We start from the raw sequence: 22,413 nt of genomic DNA on the forward strand, positions 1-22,413 counted from the left end.
TTTCTGTCTGAAAAACTACTTTTACTATTTCATTTAATGTTGGTCTGCTAATGATGAATTTTCTTATTTTAAAATGTATATTTCTTCTTCACTTAAAAAAACACCCAGCTTTAATGATGTACAATTTACATACACAAAAGTTACCTTATTCTTTACTCTATTTTTAACTCTTCTTCACTTAAAAAAATTTATGATAAAATACACAATATAAAAATTTACCATCTTAACTATTTTTAACTGTATAGTTCAGTAGTGTTAAGTATATCCACTTTGTCATGAAACCAGTATCTAGAACTTTTTTATCTTGCAAAATTTCTCCTTTGCTTTTTATGATTATTTTGGTGGGTATAGAAATATAGCTTGACATTTTTCTCTTTTAACATTTATGATAAAAGGTCAGTCATCAATATTATTATTGCTTATTTGAAGGAAATGTTTCTTGTTTCTTTGTCATAAATAATAACTTTTTTATTTGACTATCTGTGGATTCATTTCTGTTGTCCATTTTGTTCCTACTGTTGCTGTTGTTCTTTTGGCTTTTAGTTGTTAGTAATTTGGTCGTGTCTCCTCGAATGCCTAATATTTTTTTATTGAATGCTATATATTAGCTATAAAAATTTATAGACATTTGGATGATTTTATATTTCTTCCAAAGAGGATTTACTATTCTGTTGGAAGGCAGACAATCTCTTTGATTTAATCCATGATTAAGATGATTTGTGGTGGAATTTAAGTCTATGTAGTGTCTGGCATATTTTGGTTTGTTCTCAATGCTGGGACACAGCATTTCTGGTTTCTAAGGAAAAGCCAAGGTGTGTACCTAATGGTTCTTGAGCATCATTTTTTTCCCCACTAACATGCTGAAAGCTCTGAGCTGGAAAGGTGAATGCTCTGCCTGGCTACTAAGCCCTGTACTGCTTAAATATTAGCCAATTTTTAAAGGGACAAAGTGGAGGGGAATGGTGATCTCACATTTATGTGCTTCCCTTATCTTTCCTCTAAGAGTTGGCTGCCTATATTGCTCTCTAGTGCCTTCAAGTAGTTTATTTCTTTTATACAAATTTGTCTAGATTAATGGTGAGAGTGTTGATCTGATACATACCTGGAAGTAGATGTTCTCTGGAATTTTTAAAAATCAGGTTGAAGCTAATGTATGCATATTCTCTTACCTGGAAATTCAGGTCTGATCAGAACTTGTAGGTGACTGTTCATCTCTCTGGAATGTGCCATCAGTAAATTTTGTCTCAGTGAAAAAATGGGCAAAGGAAATTAATTTATAGTTCACAGAAATAATATAAAAGTGGTCAGGAAATCTCTAAACAAATGTTCAACCTCAATAAATATTAAGAAAGTAGAAATTGAAGCCAGGAGGTAGTTTTCTTCTACCAGAGAAAAAATGTTTTCTTACTATAGGTGGAAATGTACATCAACCCAATCTACATTAACAATAATGATAACTGACATTTATTGAGCACTTCCTGTATGTGTCACGACCTGTTTCATAGGAAGGAAAATACTCTCTATACCAAGTTAAGGGGAAAATGGGTGTGTCCCCCCCCCCTTACTTACTACACTCACACAGAACACTTCTATGACCAGGTGTGTGGGGTTTTTGCTACATTACCAATTCTCTGACACCAGCTGCATGTCTTACAATTCAGTTCAGTTTTGAGACTACCTGGAGTTAGCATCAGATCCCTCAAGCAAAAGGTTCAATCCCACAAGACTACCCACACTCCAGACACCAAAAAAAAAAAAGTCCCAGGTTGTCACCTCTATGACTAGCTATACGTTTTCTAGAATAGCTCACAAAAATCAAAGAACCCCTTATTTACATTTACAGTTTATTATAAAGGGAGTAATAAGGGATACAGATGGAGAGTTAGGTGAAGAGCTACATAGGGTGAAGCCTAAGAGGTTCTCAGCACAGGAGCTTCTGTGGCTGTGGAGTTGGGGTGTGCCACCCTCCCAGTGTGTGTGTTTACTAATCTGGAAGCTCTCCAAACCCTATACTTTAGGGATTTTTATGGAGGCTTCATCACGTAAGCATGATAATAATTATTAATTCAATTTTTAGCTCCTCTCCTCTCTCCAGAGAACAGGGCAGGGGTGTGGGACTGAAAGTTCCAAGCTTATGATCATGGTTTGGTCTTTCTAGTGGCCAGCCCCCATGCAGGAGCCCACCAAGTCACATCATTAGAACAAAAGAAGTTGCTATTACCCAGGAAATTCCAAAGGATTTTCTGTGTGAGATACTCCTATCACTCAGGAAGTTACAAAGATTTTAGGAGCTCTGTGTCAGGAAATGAGATCAAAGACCAAATAGTAGCAGGAACTGGGAACACAGACCAATATGTATATATTTTTATTATTTTACAGTCGTTCTAAACACTTTATATATTGTTTATTCTTATTATAATGTTATGAAGTGAATAAGATTATTATTGATCCTATTTTCAGAAGGAAAGCCAACATTCGGAGAGTTAAACAACATGCCCATGATCATGCAGATGGTCAGTGACATCTCTAAGAATAGGACCCAGGCAGCCTAACTGGAGTGTCCACTAATTTAGACTGTCTCTCAATTCTACTTGTAAAATCTCATTCTACAGACATGGTCGCACACGTTTACAAAGAGGCATGTACAAAACACTCCCCTGAACTATTGCTTGCAATAATTAAAAACTGGGAATAGACTAAATATTCATTCATCTGAAACTGTAAAAATAAAGTCACCCATGAAAAATATGCAAAAAATGGAATACTATGCATCAGCTAGCAAGAATAATGTAGACTTAAACTTACTGACATGGTAAAATATCCAATATATAATTTTAATATAGAAAAAATTAACAAGCATTTTGGTAAAATATTAAATATCTCTATATGAGTATATATGTAGATAGAAATGTTCATATTGGTATACATACCAAAATGTTAATAGTGGTTTCCTCCTATGAGTAGGATTGGGTGATGGTGAGGGAGAACTTTTGCATTTTAACTTATACATACCTTGTATTATTTGTACTTTCACATACTGAACATGTATCACTTTTATATTATTTAAAACATTCTTTAATGAAATTTTTTAATGTATGCAAAAGTAGAAAATAGAATAATGAATCTCTATATACAGGGTATAGCAAAAGTAGATTTACAGTTGTTTGTATGGAAAATAATACAATAATCTATGCTAATAAAAGCCTAGGTGGCCCTCGTGCTCAACATTGTCACAAGACGGCCACCACAAGATGGCTGTGTGCACAGTGGAGGCGGGGTCCGGCAGCCACTTCGCACGGTGAGGCCTATGGGTCCCACGGCTACGTGCGGCGCAGAGGAGGCCGGTCTCGGTGTCTCTGCTGCCTCACGTGGAAGAGGCAGGTCCTGGTGGAGGAGGTGGGTCATAGCAGGGGAGGGCAGTTGGGGGCGATCAGGCCTGCAGGCAGGGGAGCAGTCCCGGATTATGAGAGGGATGTTGGAAATCCCCTGAGAGGTCCCAGATTGGAAAAGGTGCAGGCCGGGCTGGGACACCCCTTCCTGTGCATGAATTTTGTGCACTGGGCCTCTAGTCCTATATAATAAAAGCCTAAAATGTAAGTTGACCAAACGGCAGAACGACCACCAGTGGAACAACTGATTGCTATGATGCACACTGACCACCAGGGGGCAGACACTCAAGGCGGGTGCCAGTGGGGGTCCCCCGATTGTCCCACTGGTCACCCCACAGAGGGAGGCAACTGGCAGCAGCAGTGGCAGGGCAATTGGGGGCGGAGCCGGTGAGCAGGTAATGCCAGGCCGGCCAAGGCGATGTCAACAGGGGCTCCTTGATTGCCACACTGGTTGCCCCACAGATAGGCTCTGATCGCTGGCCAGGCCTAGTGACCCTATGCATGCACAAATTTTGTGCACTGGGCCTCTAGTTAATAAATAATAACATAAGAATAAACTGTGTTTTGCATATCCATAACTGTAAACCTACTTTTGTCCCACCCTGCATGTATCATAATCAATAATTATCAGTATTTTACCTTATTTACTTTATATAGTCCCGACTTGTTTTTTTTTTTCTTTGTTAAAATACCTTAAAGGTAATCTCAGACAGCATACCATTTAACTCCTAACTCAGTATGCATGAATAAGAATTGTAGAAATTTTATTACACAACCAAGTGCCATTATCTTACCTCACAAATTGACAATAATCCCTTGGTATCATGTAACACCCAATCCATAATCAGATTTACCAATTGCCTTGAAAATGTCTTTATATAGTTGGTTTATTTAAAACAGGATTCAAGCAAGGTTCTCATATTATATTTAACTAGAGGCCCGGTGCATGAAATTTGTGCATTGGGGGTTATCCCTCAGCCCAACCTGCACCCTCTTCAATCTGGCACCCCTCGGAAGATTCCAACTGCCAGTTTAGGCCCGATGCCTCTGGCATCGGGCCTAAACCGGCAGTCGGACATCCCTCTCACAGTCCAGAACTGCTGGCTTCCAACCGCTCTCCTGCCTGCCTGCCTGATTGCCTCTAACTACTCCTCTGCCAGCCTGATCAACACCTAACTACTCCCCGCCCTGCCCGATTGCCCCCAACTGCCCTCCCCGGTGTCCTGATTGTTCCCAACTGCCCTCCCCTGCCAGCCTGATTTTGCCCCCAAATGCCCTCTTCTGCTGTACCAGTCACCCCCAACTGCCCTCCCTTGTAGGCCTAGTCCCCCCCAACTGCCCTCCCCTGCTGGCCTGATTGCCCACAACTACCCTCCCTGCCGGCCATCTTGTGTGAGGGCGTGATTGTCAATTTGCATATTACCTCTTTATTATATAGGATTTCTAGATCTTTTCTTCCCTCTTTTAACCTAGAACAGTCTATCTCAGTGTTTTCATGCCATTAACTTGCTGTAATTTAGTAATAATTAAAACAATTAAAAGATGGGTTCCCATAGATACTTAAATTATATGGCAACCCCTGGCACACATTAAATCCTATGAAAGTAAGATATTTTAATCCTATTTGTTTTTCTTATCCATCAGAAATGTACTTATCAATTAACCAATATTTATTGAATGTCTAAGATAGTTTGAGCAAAAGACATTTTGAGAGGATAACAGTAGAGGAAAGGAGGACTACAAAAAGGAAAAAAGACAAAATTATCAACTATTTAAGCTCATTAAGTATAAGACCTGAACTAATTTTAAATTTCTAATATTTTTGTTTTAAATTCAAGATTTAGTTAATCAATCTCATAATTAAAATGGTCATAAATTTATTTTGTGTTAAATTATGTAATTTTCTTTGGTAAATTACACTTTTTCCCCCCCTCTTTCTCTCTTTCTCCTTTCCCTTCTTTTCCTTCCCCTCCCTCCCCCCTCCCTCCTTCCTTCCTTCCTTCCTTCCTTCCTTCCTTCCTTCCTTCCTTCCTTCCTTCCTTCCTTCCTCCCTTCCTTCCTTCCTTCCTTCCTTCCCTTCTTTATTTTCTTCTCTAGCTACAATCAGAAGTCATTGGTATGAAAGCTGACACCTTTTTCTAATATATTAAAATTTATATACCTTAGCTTTGAAAAGATCAGAAAGTTTAAGAACTATCAAGGAAGAGTGTAAAGTCAACATAATTACAATCTCAGACAGAATTATTCAGGACAATTTAACAATATTCAATGCATAATAAATAAAGCTGTGCATCATTGTCTTCAGCATCTGAAAGAGAATGACATGATGGGACAGTATTATCTCCCTGATCCAAGGGGACCTAATTAGCACTAATGGGGGCAAAATAGCAAATGAGAACAGGAGCTCAATATTATTTTAGGGAAAATGTCCTAATGGACAGATTGATCATTTAATGGGAAATTCTCCAAAGAGGTAATGTTAATGCAATTGAAATATATAATTAAGAGGGCAGAGAACACTGGCGGAGAAATAAATGTACTGTTTGTAATTCTCTACATGTATTCAGTTTATTAGCATTGAAAACAGTATACCATGCTTTCAGTGTGTAAGCAAGTTGAAAACAAAAACTGAAGTCAAGTTGATGTTTATTTACTCTAAGAATGTACTCCAGTAAGCTAAATCAGTGTGTATTGATTTAACTTTTGTTCTTGATGTTAAAAATAAGCTTTTACAGCATCACTGTGCTTGCTATGATTGATGTTAACTAAGAATGAGAGAATTGCCTGGCTGGTGAGGCTCAGTTGGATGAGCATGGTCCATGTACCAGGAAGTCACCGATTTGATTCCCAGTCAGGGCACAAGGCTGGATTGTGGGCTCAATCCCCGGTGGGAGGCAGCAGATGGATGTTTCTCTCTCCCTCTCCCTTCATCTCTCTGAAATCAATAAAAACAGTTGTTGTTTTTTTAAATAAGGAAAACCTTTTTGAAAAAAGAAAAAGAATGAGAGAATGAAACACTTTAAAAGTGTTCTGTGAGTATGGTAATGTAGTTTCTAGCTCAACTAATCTTAGTCTTGAAAATAGTATGTTATTTTGTATTACTAAACTCAGAATATAGTTTTTCTATTGTACTTTCTTTTTATAGTATTTGGTGTTTGAAATGAAAATTTGAAATCATAGAATGAGCTGAGATACCTCTTAGAATTAAGATTGGACATGTTAACCAGAGGTACAATATATAATTATTTCTAATTTGTATTAGCTGAATCAATTTTTTAACTTCTAGTGGAAGAGACAATTTAGGATTGAATAGTGACTTAGCTTTCAAATGTTAGCAATATACTTGAATGTGAATCATTCAGATTTACTGAAGCAAGCTTTCCTTCCCTGGATTTTCAGTTTGCTCTGTGTTGTGTAGATATGGTTAGAGTATTTAGAATTTAACCCAAATTTCAGAAGCAGGATTAAGTGCAAAATTTAAAAAAAGGCTTATTAATAGGAGGGAGGGTTGTTGTGAAAGGTTACAAACTAATGACAGGGAAATGCCTGCCTAATCACACTCATTTACCAGTACTACACCCATTAGATGCATTTGTTTATTTAAACCTGTTGGTCATAATCTTGGACACATCTATGTGAATGATGCAATATACTTTCTAATTTGAGAAATGATCACAGAGGGAGTTAGTTTTCATCCTGGCATCTGCAAAAATTTTAAAAAGCCTTGAAATAGAATTTGAGGTCTATCACCAAGGTAATGAGTCAATTTGGAAACATCCTACAGATGCCAATAGAAAGCCTATATGGAGCAGCAATCTTTGCATTTGGCAGGAACAAATTCAACTTAAAGTTAATTTAGGCCTAGAGAACAGATAATTTACTACACAATGTTAGATTTTCATTTTTCTTCGCACTATTTATGTTCTGTGCTTGGTTTCTTTTGTATTAAAGTGCCTGATTGACAGGGTGTTGCCAAGTCAAAACCATACTCCAGTAATCTTTATTCTTTCATGGGCATAAAACCATCTTCCTTATAAATTCAAAGCAATTATTTCTGCAATTATAGTGTTGCAACTTATTCTTAGCAATATGTCTTCTAAATTATGTTCATTACATAATAGCATTGATTGTTGATATTAAGATAATGCTAAAGTATGAGTTGCTTCAGGTAGAGACCTTGTAATTACTCTTGTATGCTTGGTATACATAGTAGGCCTGGCACATAGTAGAGTGAATAACCTATAATATAGATGAGATAAAAGTATTACCACCCTATTGCTAAGTCAATGGCTTTCTTTCAGTCTGCAGGCTGACACTATCCACTGAGCCAAACCGGTCAGGACAATGGCTTTCTTTACTCATTTAATGACTAGATTACTAGGTACCTAGTGGGTGGTTAAAACCTTCAGAGCTCAGGTTACTAGCATAACCCCCTGAAAATGCACTATGTTTTTTGCATTAAAGCTAAACCTTCAAGGAGAGTAGACTCCTTCTCCAGGATTCCCATAGTCATTCATTCATTCCTAATTCATTCAAGGCTTTCAAGTTAAATGGTAGTGCCCTGTCTGATTTTGCTCAGTGGATAGAGTGTAGGCCAGTGGACTGAAGGTTCTAGGGTTCGATTCTGGTTAAGAGCACATGCCTGGGTTGCGGGCTTGATCCCCTGTAGGGAGCATGTAGGAGGCAGCCGATCAATGATTCTCTCTCATCATTATTAATGTTTCTATCTCTCTTTCCCTCTCCCTTCCTCTCTGAAATCAATAAAAATGTATTTTAAAGGAATAAAAGGTAGTAATGTAATATATCACTGCTTCAAAAAGAGTAGTAATTTACCATTTTACTGTTTCACTATGGTGCAAAATAAGATTCTTAGTGATTCTAAATATTGTAATTTCAAATATCCATTTATTTCAGGCTACTGCAAACTGTTTAGAAATTAGAAAGTTGATATGAATATTAGCAATTTTTAATATTGCTGCCAACTTTGAAACTTCAAGTGATATTTGCCATTTGATAGTCTGGGAAAGATTTTTTGTGTGTTTTGTGTGTGTGTGTGTGTGTGTGTGTGTGTGTGTTTTAACAGCATTATTGTGGTATAATTGAAATACAATATGCTGCTGCATATATTTGAAGTATAAAATATGATAAGTTTTAGCTTATTTATATACCATAATCATGATAGTGAATAAATCTACCACAGCTAAAAGTTTTTTGTGCCTTATAACCCCTTCTCTCTACCCTCCCTCCATACCTTGTATCCCTAAGAAACCATGATCTGTTTTTTGTCACTATAGATTAGTTTGCATGTTTTAGAATTTAATATAAGAGTAATTGTGTAGTATGTACTCTTTTTGTCTGTCTTCTTTCACTTGGCATAATTAGTTTAGATTCATCTTTGTTGGGGAGTGTATCAATAATTCACAACATTTGTGCAAACACACTGAGAGGGTTGGGGGTCAGAATGATGGTTGAGGGGGTGATTCTTAGGAAGATACTACTCAACTGATATTCACTGATGGGCCACATAAGAAAATTTAAAGGAAATCTCCTGACATCATTGTGTATGGAGTTAGAGGTAGTTCTGGATTTTAGGAGGTTCTAGGGCAGTGGTTCTCAACCTTGGCTGCATATTAGAATCACCTGGGAATCTTTTTAAAATCCTGATTTCTGGGCCTCATCCTCTGGAAATTCTGTTTCTTTGTTACTAATGTTGTGGCCCCACCCCATAACAAAGAAACAGAATTTCCGGAGGATGAGGCCCAGAAATCAGGATTTTAAAAAGATTCCCAGATGATTCTAATATGCAGCCAAGGTTGAGAACCACTGCTCTAGGGCAGAGGTCAGCAAACTGCGGCTCGTGAGCCACATGCGGCTCTTTGGCCCCTTGAGTGTGGCCACGAAGTTTAAATCGCACTGTACGTGTGCGCCCACACGTGGTATTTTGTGGAAGAGCCACACTCAAGGGGCCGCAGTTTGCTGACCACTGCTCTGGGGGATCAAAGTTCAGAGCCTTCCCTCTAATATTCTCCTTGAGTAGGACTTATTTCTGTTGTACTTTCAATTTACTCATTATAATCTGCTCTTTGTAAATTTAACTCACCTGTATCACATTATGGTTTTTCCAATTCCTAACCTTTTGGTTTCACATCTTATTGCTAACTATTTTTAGTTTAAATTCTCAAGATAGAGCCTATTGTTTGGCTTATTTTATTGGTCTGGATTTGTTTCTGGATTACCTCCTTTAGGGAGATGCCACCCGAGGCTGAGGTGCTGAGCTGGGGTGATAAATTGCATATGTTAAAGGGTGTAGGTAGTGTAATTTCATTTAGAAAGACCTAGGCAGATAGGCCACATAATATAACTTTAGTAAGGAAATATTAGGTACCAGAAAATTAATAGTGGCAATTTTTGAGTGGTAGGATTATAAATTGTTTAAATATATATTTTTGTGTTTCTCTATTTACTTTTTTTTCTGTAATGGTTATTTATGATTTTGGAAATAAGGAAATAAGATCACTACAATATGATTTTTACCTTTACCTCTGTAGTATGTAGTTTTGGACTAATGCCATTTGATAGAGAATTTTCAAATTCTAGCAATATGATGTTGTTTTGGAAAGATGAAATGTACTGCAAAAGAAAATTTTGTATTTTAATGTATCACAGCCAGTACTGGGTATTATTTTGAGTTGCTTAGCTTTATAGCAAAGTGTGTGCTGGGCCTGGAAAGATAGAGATATATACTCTAAGACTTGACTTCCAGTTCAGATCAGTAAATCCTTATTGAGTGCTTTAATGTACAATAGAGATCCAGAGGTGGTGATATACAATCACTGTCTCCTCACATAGCTAGCAATCCAGTGAATCACAGGAACAGGAAAATAAAATTAATGTGAAGGTCCATGGACTGACCCAAGTTCAGAGCAGTGAGAAATGATTTCAAGTTGGGATTAATAAAAAGGGCTTCATGATAGATGTGGGATTTGAATTGGTCCTATTGGATAGAGAATGCTTGGGTAAATGGGAGTATGATTGAAGCCATTATTTGACTAGGAGAATATCTAGCAAAAGATATATAGGTAGAAAGATACAAGGCATGTTTGGGAGATATGAGTAAATCTGTTTAGTGGGTTCATATTATAGAATGAGGTAGATAAGATTAGGTTACGCAAAGGTAAGATTTTACTGAAAGCTTTTCTAATATACTTTCATAAAATACCCTGGAATTGTTTTGTTTTCTTTGAAGTTTAAAGTTTATTAACTATTTAGACTATTTTGAGGCTGACCAGCTAGCCTGTTCTGATAAGGGGATGGTAAGCCGTCGTCTTACACCTGCTCTCAGCAATCTCTCACAAACACCAAGTCTCAGAATTCTCTGTAATGAGTGATAGCCCAAAGACCTTCTTAATCTATCACTGGTTTATGTTTTCCTGGCATTTTGATCTAGTAATCATGTTATTTTGAACCCTTATTTGGACTCTTACTGTATTTTAGGATCTAAATCTAGTTTTGCTTCTTTTGGCTGTTTTCCGTACTGTTTTACTACTCTCTTCATTTTGCTGGTTATTCTGATTCAGGTTTCTGACCTTGACCTAGAGTGTTTTACCATGATAGTAATTTTTAGTTTCCTGTTCCAAGGTCTTTTTTCCAGAATCCAGTCCATGGTAGTCTGTTACAATCCTTGGTGGAGGGAAATTTGGTATAAAATGGAATCTTCTTTATCCTGCCTCACATAATTTATTGGATGAAGTGTAAAAAGTTGTATATATATACTCACAGAATTTCCAGAGGATGAGGCCCAGAAATCAGGATTTAAATATATATATATATATATATATATATATATATATATATATATATATATATATATATATATATATATATTTAAATAAATTAGTTCACAGAAAGACAATTTCATAGAATAGGCCCAAGGGTAGCTTTATACTGATATTCACTTCATATATTTGTTTATAAGCTTGATGGACATTACATCATGTAATTAAAACCATAAAATCAATTTTACAAATTATTTTACACATTTTATGTAAATTTCTACCTACTCTCCTTGTTTATCTCATCAACTCCTACCATCTTTAAAAGAGAATGATGATGATTATTACTTAAAATGAATGTTTTTAAAGCAGTATATTTAAATTTAGGATAGGGTCCCTGGGTATGAGTGAGATAGTAGGGAGAGAATGCTTGTCCATTAATAAATGTAATGCCTTGGTCTGTTTCTGCCTATCCCAGAACCATTCAGCTGTCCATACAGAGGATGTATGTAACAGGCTCCTCTCTTGCCCAGCCTCTGTAGTCATCTCTTGCAAGGCAACAATATATCACCATTTTCAAAAGTAGCTGATGGTAGGGTCTGGAATGAGTCTAAGTTGAGTAGCATCTCCCTAAGAACCACCCCCTTAACCATTATCCTGACTCCCAGTCCTCTCATTGTGTTTGTACAAATCTATGACAAAATTTTTTTTTCTTTCGCATTTTTATTAAGACAGAATTGACATGCAGCATTGTATAAGTTTAAGGTGTACAGCATAATTATAACTGAACACAGGTTTGGCTACCTGCTACAGCAAAAGCCAAACTTGTGAGACACATGCTGGTAAGAAGGAAAGTGGTTTATTCAAGTGCAGGCCACCTGAGAAGATGGGGAACTCTTGTCCCAAAGCTCATTTAACATTTCAGTGCAGGCAAGAGTTTTTATCAGGAGGGAGAGAGAAAGCACAACAAAGAAATTAGGGGGAGGGAGGTTGAAGGTTCTCTATGTGTAAGTCGGCACAGTTTGTTCCAATGATTATCTTGAAATTGGTCAAACTGAGGTTCAGTTTTTATGGTTGAGAGTCAGCAAGTCTCTTGGAGCCAGAATGGCCAGTTGTTGGAGTCAGCCTTCTTCCTTGAAGCTAGATCCTGTAATATGCTCAGAAGGCTGTTAATGATTTATGGCAGGCATGATAAATGGGCCATTATTTTAAGGCATACATCCTTTTCCTGGATTTGGAGAGAAGCATTGTTTATTACATGTTATTTAATCAAGGAGGTTATTTTATTGGTTAGCATAAGATTTCATATATCCTCCATAACATAATGATATAGCATATATTGTAAAATGACAAAATTCTTGTCCTGATTTCTTTTTTCGTACTCTAGTTTCTCCTTCAGAATGGATGTTATGCTTCTAACCTTAGCTGTCTTGTATGGGATCCTATATTCTTTCTAATCCCTGTCAACCCCTTTTCTTGGAATTCTCTCTAAAATACCTACTAAGTTAAAAAAAAAAAAAACAACAACAAAACACCCAACAACTTAGAACCATAAAACTGATATGGCTGTGGTTCTAAAGAGAGCTACCCAAGTATCCATATTAGATAATTGACCTGCAGTTTTGTTATCAGAGATACTGGGGTGTCCTCTTCTCCAGTGGGTGGTAGGAGTGGAGTCCTTACAGTATTTTCTGAGACTCACGTGGGAGGATGATGTGGGAAAGCAGTGGACTTGGTTGGAATGTCTGTAAGGAGGATTCTCCGAAAGGTCAGGGGCCTTTGCCGGGACCTTGTGGAAGGTGGCAGCCCCTACCTTGAGTTTTCTAAACAAGTCCCATCCCTGGGGTGTTTTGATAGAATCTCTATGTTTAGTCTATAAAGACCCGACCTTGTAGAAGCATATACTTTTTCGAGGATACTTACCCTGCTAATTGTATCTAGAGCTTAATTTTAGTTCAAGCTGTTACGACAATAAAAGCCAAAGGAGGCAGGTGAACAGCGCTACGTGGTGGCAATAACCAAGTAGTGCCTTAGCCCTCTCTTTCACAGAAACGTGTGTCAGAGCAATCTGCTCATCCATCATTCAGGGTGTACCCATCAACCCCAGCAGGATGAGTGATTATTTGCATGGAACTACATCCCTGGGTTTCCAGCGTACCATTCCAGCCACAAAAGAAGTATAGCTGGGGTTTCAGTAAAGCTAAAAGCAAAGCCAGTGTCCAGAGTTTCCTTTCCATGTTGGAGCTGGGTCCAGTTCAGCATCAGACTACTTTCAGTCCACTAGTCCATTCTGTGTGGGGGTCCACGTGGCAGTGGGCCATGTGGGCAAAGCCAGGAGAGCACGTCCTGAGCAATAAGAATCCCAAGAGCATAAGAGGAACCAAGAGCATAAGAGCACAAGAGAACAATCTCCTTTGTTTTGGGGATTAAATATCCCAAATTTCAAACCCTTGCAGTAGCCACGCCCATTCTGGCTAATGACCTTTTCCAGGTGTGACTGGCAGACAAGTACCTTCCCAACATCACCCAAACTTTACTGGGCATAGGTCTATTCTCCTCCCTGTCCATCCCTTCCCCCAGTAATCTGCAGAGGAATAGAATAGTGGCTCCCTGAGGAATGTAAAATTTTAGCTTCCTAATGAAGCTGCCTAAATAGCATGCCTACTATATCTGGCCTTTCCTTTGTGCCTTTCCTGTTGTTAATAACTGGGTTAATTACTATGGTATCAGTTTGTTACCTTTCTTTTAAGTGTTTAAAGTGTTTCCTGCTTAGTTTTGAGGGCTATATAAAGAAATTTGCATAAGAGCATAACTAATGTAGTAACTGTTAAATTCTTAATGTATAGAGGAACAAGCAGGTATATGTTTAAGGTGTTAGATGTCCATTTCATTCTTTTGGTATGTAACACAAGAGCTAATCCAAAAGAAATTGAGACTTATCTGATTTACAATTAATATCTGTAAACTGTTATTCTACGCAGTGGTTTAAAAACATCTGATGACTATCTTTTAAAACCTTACATTAAATATTACATTTTGAATGAGCACTGACTTCTTATATGAATCATATTGGACTAGGTGACCACCTAGTTCATATTATTCTAGAAAATATTTCATATAATTCACCTACTATGTTTACTCTGTGCAAGGCAATATGCTGTAAGGGTTACAAAAAATGAGTATGGGATATACAAATGAGTAAAACATAGTCAGTGTTTTACTAGTGTAGAGGGATTAAGACAATTACACATAGATAGGTGCACAAAGCAGGGTAGCCAATACAGTCTTTAAAAGATAAGAAAGCAGTGTTAATAGTAATGGCATGGTCTTGGCTAAGAAAAAGAGTAGATATATACTCAAGATGCAAATTATGCCTAGCTTAATTATCTCTATCAATTCGAAGAAGCAGACAATCAAGTGTGAAGCCAGATGCTGACACTCCCTTGGGAACACTTAATCTATGTCTTTTTATGGAGGTGGGGGATGTTTAGTGATTCCAATTGATACTACATTCTTTAGAAGATCTGATCTCAAAAACTATTCTACTATGTATGATCTTTACTTGAATATTCTTCAGCAGCTACAAAGACAGCCTAGTGGTGAAAAAACCCACATCTTCATGTCAAGCTAATTTAGGGAACATTTCATCACTTAACTTCACAGTGTGAAAAACATTAATAATTCATTGGCTTGTGTACATTTCCATTCATTCTCCTTTCAAAGATGTTTATACCGCATAACAATGGCGCAGAGATGGAGGAGTCCGGAAGACCAGCCTCCTGAGTTGAAGTCATGGTTTTGTGGTGTCTCTTTGCTACCCTGTCCCCATGCCCTTTTTTCTTCTAGTGAATGTTCACTGTTGCTGAAGGAGTGGTTGGGTTTATACTATAATATCTTATGCCAATAAAAACTCCTCATTGATAATATCCTTTTTCTAGCTCTGTCTAGATTATTAAACAATCTTTTAAAAAAATTTCTTTTCTCATATTTTGGTGCCAGGAAGAATAATGCTTAGTATAAAATTGTTTCTTTTGTGTTGAAAAGAATTAATGAAGACAAACTCTGAGACAAGATTGCAGAGACATGGTGTCTTGGGAACTACCCATGTGTGAAAAAAATTGTATTTCTGTTGGGCTAGAGGCCTGGCAATGGCAAAATAGACTGCCACTGCGAGCCATTCATTCTGTCTCACTGGACAGACTAAGTTGTTTTCTAATTGAAGCTATGTCATGACATGAACTGTAAATTGTGGTAGTAATAATTTAAAAGAAATGACAGAAAATTGCTCTTTGAAAAAGCTTTTCTTTTTCAACCAGATGGTGAGATGTTAAAAAGAAATACTTTCTGCAATATATTTTGCATATTAATTTAAACAACATATTGTGAAATATTTTAAAAGAACTTATTAAACATCATTGTGTGTGTGCTTTCAAATATAATTGGTTTTTAGTAAGTAAATCAGACTTTCTTGAGCATACTTCTATTTATCTTTTTAAGCCCTAGAGACCATAGACATTATTGCTGCCTTTAAGATGAAGTCTACAGATGGTGTTGGCAAAACTGGACAGACACATTCAAAAAGATGAAACTAGACCACCAACTTACACATACACAATAAACTCAGACCATAAAAATGAACATATTAAAAATTAAAATACTTTTATTTGAAAAGATAAAAATAAAATTTAAAGATAAGTGAGTAAATGGGAGAAAAATATATGTAAAGACAAAAGATTAATATCCAAATTTTACTAACATTCCTTTAACAAATATGAAAAAGATAATCAAAAAGGAAATTGACGCCCTAACCAGTTTGGCTCAGTGGATAGAGCGTTGGCCTGCGGACTGAAAGGTCCCAGGTTCAATTCTGGTCAAGGGCATGTACCTTGGTTGCAGGCACATCCCCAGTAGGAGATGTGCAGGAGGCAGCTGATCGATGTTTCTCTCTCATCGATGTTTCTAACTCTCTATCCCTCTCCCTTCCTCTCTGTAAAAAATCAATAAAATATATTTTTTTTTAAAAAAGGAAATTGACAAAAAATACAAACAGAAATGAAAAAGAGGTTTACAGGTGAGGACTAACCTGAGGCTACATCTGAACTCCCTGTTCAGAGCTCTTTCCTGGAGTCTTCCTAAAAGCCCCATGAAAGGTACCATTATCCCACCATACAGGCCCGACACCGAGACCCTCAGGACTGGGACTTGGGCACAGGCACATCCAGAGCACACCTAGAACAGATTTAAAAATCCACGTTATCTGATTCCTATGTAGGCAACCCTTTCAGTTCTGATTTCCCACTTACATGTTTCCACCTGAGACCAGATGAAAGCAACATCATCTTTCCGCAGGGCCCCTTGGGCTATTCTCTGTAGCTCCGTGACCTGAAGGTTAGACACCATTACATCAGCCTCTTCCTCGGGGACTGGCAAGCAGCTCTCAGACTGTCCCCGTGGGGAGTCAGCTTTCCTTTCTTCACTCTGTTTGATTCATATTAAAATCTTTGGTTACTGTTCACTAATTCATACCCACCTGCAGTCTGCTCTGAATCCAGCATGGTCTTTGCCCTAAACAGTCATTGTGGACATTGTTGTTTGTGGTTGAGGCATATGTCACCTTTTAGCTATTTCAGGCCTCTGGGCACATTTTCCAATATGCAAAACTGACCATGCAACACAGCACAAGCAATGTCACATGGGGCACCTCTCTGAAGGGCCTGTTCACTTTTTGTTTGTTTACTGAGAAACAGATGTTCAAACATCAGCTTAAACGTTGTGAAATCTTTTCACAGATTGGAACTTTAGTTCTTGCAACATGACTAGGAAGGCTCATGTTTACCAAAGCAGGGGCAAGTTGTATGTTAAAAAGGGAATTAGGGGGCACCCTTCTAATTGCTATACTGGATGCTGGCTGACTCATGAATTGTCAAATAAAGCCAATCAGATCTTTTTTTTTAAAAAGGGAATTTGGTAGAATATCTTTCATAGATATTTTTGTAGAATATCTTTGCATTTCCATGACAGCCAGTACAATGTTAGCAAAAGCTTTTATGTGTTTAATATGAAATACCTTTGACTGTGTGCAGATTTAAAATTCATTAGTATACTATTACCTTGAATCCTTTTTCATTTTATGGATATGTCATATATCACATAAAACTTTTATGGAAAACAATTTTGAATAAAATTTAAAATACATCTGAGAGATGAACTGATCTGATAGAGAAGATATGCTCAAGACATTGTCCTTTTTTCTTCTCCAGTAAAAGATTAGGCAACCTTTCTGATTTTAAAATGATTACATGTCTATATAAACATCTCCAAGGAGCTGCATATTGACCTATGAACATGCAACAGTAACAGTCCTGCTGTTTTGCTTCCATAATGCAATAGAAAAACATTTGGCTTATAAAATTAAGATAATCTGGTTACATCACAGACCTAATGCTTTATTTTGAATTTGAGTGATTTCTGTCTGATGTCATGTGAAAGAAAATATAATTTTGCCTGTCTTTTAGTAGCAGGTAATTTGTAGATTTTGTTGCTCAATGGCTTATCTTCACAAAGAATTTTGAAATTGTCCCTTGAGACTTGTACTGTTCTGCAGATGAGATAGTTGAAACGATTTACTACTAGCTTTATGAAGCAGACTGGCTGAAAGCGGAAAATTCAATCACTTAGTTATTTGCCCTCTCTACTCTCAATCACTGGTTTTAACTGAAGTGTCTAGTTGCTTAGGCATCATGTAGAGCAGTTTGGCATGAAGAAATCATTTCTAATTCAATCTTTCTCTTACCTTGCTGGGTTAATTTGCTCCAGTTTTCACACACACGCACACACACACACACACACACACACACACACACACGCACGCACACACACACTCATACACAATGAAATAACAGACATCTTCATCTATTTTAGTGAAAAATAAAAAATAATCATAAAGTAATATTGGAATGCTCTCTTTTTTTAAAAAAATATGGAACACTTCATGAATTTGCGTGTCATTCTTGCGCAGGGGCCATGCTAATCTTCTCTGTGTCATTCCAATTTTAGTATATGTGCTGTTGAAATGAGCACGGAACTCTCTCTTTTTTAATTTAAGTAATATGTTACCTCAAGAGTGATGCTTAACTGCTAGCTTAAGAGGTGATGTCCACAATGGCAATGTTTATTGCATCTCCATGGATATGTTTGGTGTCCATGAGGCCTAGTTTAGCTTTTCAGCACTCATACAAGATAATCACTAGTTGATTTGAAAGACTGTAGATTTGCCCATAGTTAGAAACATAGACTAGCTATACTCAGGTTTCCTACCAAATATGTTAACCTGATGGCCTTGCTAACTCAATCATTTTCAAAAACCCCACTTTGAGGAACAAAATTAATGTGAATATTTGTATTTAAAACTTAGTTTAAAGGAGTAATATTCTCGTATACATGAATATCTAATATTCATAGGGATGCAATTGCCTAAAGGATATGCCATTTATCTGTCAAATACTATAATTCTCACCACTGGGGCAAGACAGTCCGCGAGAGAGCTGTATCTTGTGCCTGGGCACTTGTTTTGAGTGCTTCTGCCTTGGGTGTTAGAATGTCAGCCTACCCTTCAAAATCTAATGTTCTGTGATACTACAAACCTTCAAGTGTTTGGGCAATTTGGACTTCTGCCTGTATCCACCAGCTTGCCTTAAACGGATTCTGAGCCACTATGTTCAAAGTTGTTTGCCTATGTTCTTTCAGTTTTAGCTTTCTTTGTAATCACATGCTAGGTCTAAGGAAGGACACCTGGCCATTGGTAAATGTGCCAGTCTTGTCCCTGTGATCAGTGATGAGGTGATGAGTAACAAGCCAGAAAAAAACAAACAAATGAGGAAGAACATTGTCTTTTCTTGGCACTCACTTGAGAATGTGACTTTTTCCTTAAAAACTATTTCCTACTTTGCTTTAAATGAAATTACCTAGATTTTCCATTTTATGTGCCTGATTTGAAGGGAGAGACACCCCCTGCACCCCCCAAAAAAGCATATTGGTGGTCAAAGCAGCTAAGATTATGTCTTTGATATAGATAATTAGATAATTGCTTAAATTTTGCTTTTTTTAAAATTTTGCTTTTGTTTTGTCCATACAACCATTATCTTCATCGTGAGTCAAACTTCAGTTAGTGGTCAGGGGATGTTTTGTTTTCTAAAGGCTTTAGTAGCATCAATGACCAAATTTGTTTTATTTTCAACACTCTTTAGTGAGACAAAGTGCATTTCCCCACCCTAGTCCCCAGTAAACTAGTTCATTCTCATTTGGTAGCAGAAAACTGTCAATATTCCACTTGTTTACTGGCTTTTTGCAATCAGGAGGTGTAAAGCATGTAGTTTCCAGTTATGCATGTGAAAGGGAAATGATAGTGTTTTTGCTTTGTCTGAACAAAGTGGTTCCTTCCGCTCATTTTCTAAACCCTTCTGCCAGAACAAGCTGGTTCTTCAGGGAAGACAGGACTGCCTACAACCATATGCACCCATCTGTTCTCTACAAACATACCTCAGTGTTTTCCGCACATAGCCAGTGGGTGCTAGTGGTACCCACTGCAGTGCGGACAGGCCAGGCAGACCTTAGCCGGGTAAAGGAGCACTTATGGTTAATATGTAATTATAAGAAAACTGTTAAGAAAAAGAGTTTGCCATATGTGCAGACCACCCTTGAGCTTTTTAAACACTGGCCCTCAGCCTAGCCAGTTGCTTGCCAGGAGCTGGTCCATCCTTGCTGTTTCAAGGGACCTGGCATATATGGCATACGGTTCTTAATATGTTTGCTCACCTTCTTGGCCCTGTGTTTTAACCAAGGTCACCTCTCCGAGAAAGGTTGAATCCCCAGGTAGGGATTTTCCCCTGATGTTAGGGAGGGAATAAAACCCCTCAACTAAGTGCCAGGCGGGTAATTAATCACTTTAACTATGAACAATCATGCTTAAGCTACATAATCTTTACTCCCTGGAATGGAGATAAGAAACGCCCTAACCTTTGTAATAGAGATTGATAGGATTGAATCAACTGGTATAAATACAGATGTAACAAGACAGCAAGAGACAGAACTCAGAATCTAGAGACAGAGACAGAACTCAGAACACAGAACTGAGAACACAGGGCTTGGAAGACAGGACTAAGAGAGACAGAGCCTAGGCACAGAACCTACACAGAACGTTCTCTAGAGACAGAAGAACTTCGCTGGAGAGAGCATGCCGGAGGATCCTGGACAGGGACTGGCCTCGGAGCTTGGAGGCAAAGCCTGGCGAGAGAGCATGGCAGGGGATCCTGGACTGAACCTGACTGCAGAGATTGGCAGGAGAGCTTGACTAGAACCTGGTGACTGAACCTGACTGGAGATCCTAGGCAGAACCTCTCTGGAGATCCAGACCAGAACTTGGCTAGAGATCCTGACTGGAGATCCTGGCTAGGCTGCTGATCAACTGAACGCTGTCTCCGTGTCATTCCTTCTTTGCCGACTCCGTCCACACCTTTGGGGACCCCTGGACCTGCTGGGGTTCGACCCCGGCAGTTGCTCTTACTAGTACTCACTATTTGAGCAGGTTCCCTTTTCTACTTCCATTTCTGTGAGTCTCCAAGGCTGCCTGAGCCTCTTTGTGAGCCTCTATGACAGCATTACTAGCCTCAGATCCTGACCCAAGATTGTGGCGGGCTGACTAAATTAAAGATTCTGAGATGGGGAGGTTGTTGTGGATTATCTAGGTGGGCCCAATGTAATGGTAAGGGAGGCAGGAGGATCAAAGTCAGAAAAAGGAGTAGTGACCAGAGAACCAGAGGTTGGAGTGATCTTAGTTCTACCATGCAAAGAGCAGACAGACAAGCTACTTTGACAAGCTATAACAAAGACAAAGAAAACCATTTACAGAGGAGCATTTAGAGTGTAGAGCAGCAGGAGACGATGGGCCATTAGCAAGGGCAGAGAATGAGCCAGAAGCCAAGCTATGCAGGTGGCATTGAGAAGCTGGGAAAAGGAAGGAAGCAGGTTCTCCCCTGAAGCCTCCAGAAGGATCTGGCCCAGGCAACACCTTGATTTTATAATTCTGACTTCCAGAACCGAAAGAAAATAAATGTGCTCATTTGAGCCTTTAATTTGATAATTTGTTACAGTAGCCATAGGAAACTAATTATTATTATTATATATCAAATTTTTATCATATATAACATAACATCTTAATAGGCATTATTCTAGGTGTCACCAGGGTTGGTTTCTTCTGAGATCGCTCTCTCTGGCTTGCAGATGGCCCTCCTTCTTCCTGTGTCTTCACATGGCCTTCCTTCTGTGCATGTCTGTGTCTTAATCTTCTCTTCTACTAAGGGCACAAGCCATATTGAGGTAAGGCCCACCCTAATGACTTCATTTGTACCTTAATTACCTCTTTAAAGATCCTATGGCCAAACACAGTCACATTCCAAGGTACTGAGAATTTGCACTTCAGCATATACGCTAAATAAGGGTCACAAAAGAGATAAGTTGCTTTGGAAAAATTCAAAGAAGACTGAATGAGGTACTCCAGATATTGCAAATAGAATTCCCTTTAAAACCACTGGATTAAATAGGAACTCCCTTACCATGTTTGATTACTGTAAGACTGAGCCACCCCTCCCAGAGCACACAGAGAAATGAGACAATCCTGAGGAAGAGATGTGGAGATGGTGAATCAGAGGCTAGGACGCACTTCCGTTCTTTCACGGATAGCACTCAGAGTAACAAGATCTTTGGTGCAGCAACTCAAGTCCATTCCCAGGCAACAAACAAAGCCAGCAGCCGAAAAGTGTTCTGGTACATTTGCCCTTTGGAAGTAAACAAATTTGTTGCAGTAAACTTTGCTGTGCTCTTAGGAACTGTCAAAGCTTGCAGATATTGGTGCATCTTAGTCGAGACAAAAACAAGCAAGAAAACAAAAACAAAAACCCACCATACACTATATTGAAAAGCTATTGTTCTCATAAGAGAACCTATTTACATAGAAAAAAAAGATGACATATTTTACATGTCAGGTGAATATAACATGCTTATCACATGCTATGTTTCTTAGGTTCATAAAATTAATACATTTTTAAGCAATTGAAATTATTGGCAAGCTCTTCCTCTCAGGAGCAGACCCATGCCTTTCTCTCTCCCCTCATCTTCCCCCCATCTGCGTTACCTTTACTGTTCTCTTGCTAAGCTCCAAGAGCCCTTCTTTTGGTTCTGTAACTTGTTTCCTGAAC

At 38.1% G+C, this 22,413-nt stretch overlaps 1 long non-coding RNA gene and 1 other non-coding gene across 2 annotated transcripts in view; both read right to left on the bottom strand.

Moving 5' to 3' along the window:
• Nucleotides 1-18,134: 18,134 nt before the first annotated feature.
• On the bottom strand, nt 18,135-18,241 carry LOC132228854 (U6 spliceosomal RNA). Its single transcript, XR_009451465.1, has one exon. It is a non-coding gene; the product is annotated as a U6 spliceosomal RNA (small nuclear RNA).
• A 3,137-nt stretch (nt 18,242-21,378) lies between these two features.
• The window catches only part of LOC132228458 (uncharacterized), a 54,835-nt gene continuing 53,800 nt past the window's right edge, over nt 21,379-22,413 (bottom strand). Inside the window, exon 4 of the long non-coding RNA XR_009451353.1 lies at nt 21,379-22,072. This is a non-coding gene — a long non-coding RNA (uncharacterized LOC132228458). The remainder of the gene's footprint in view (nt 22,073-22,413) is intronic.

Source organism: Myotis daubentonii, chromosome 2 (genome assembly GCF_963259705.1).
Source record: "Myotis daubentonii chromosome 2, mMyoDau2.1, whole genome shotgun sequence".
Taxonomy (NCBI): domain Eukaryota; kingdom Metazoa; phylum Chordata; class Mammalia; order Chiroptera; family Vespertilionidae; genus Myotis; species Myotis daubentonii.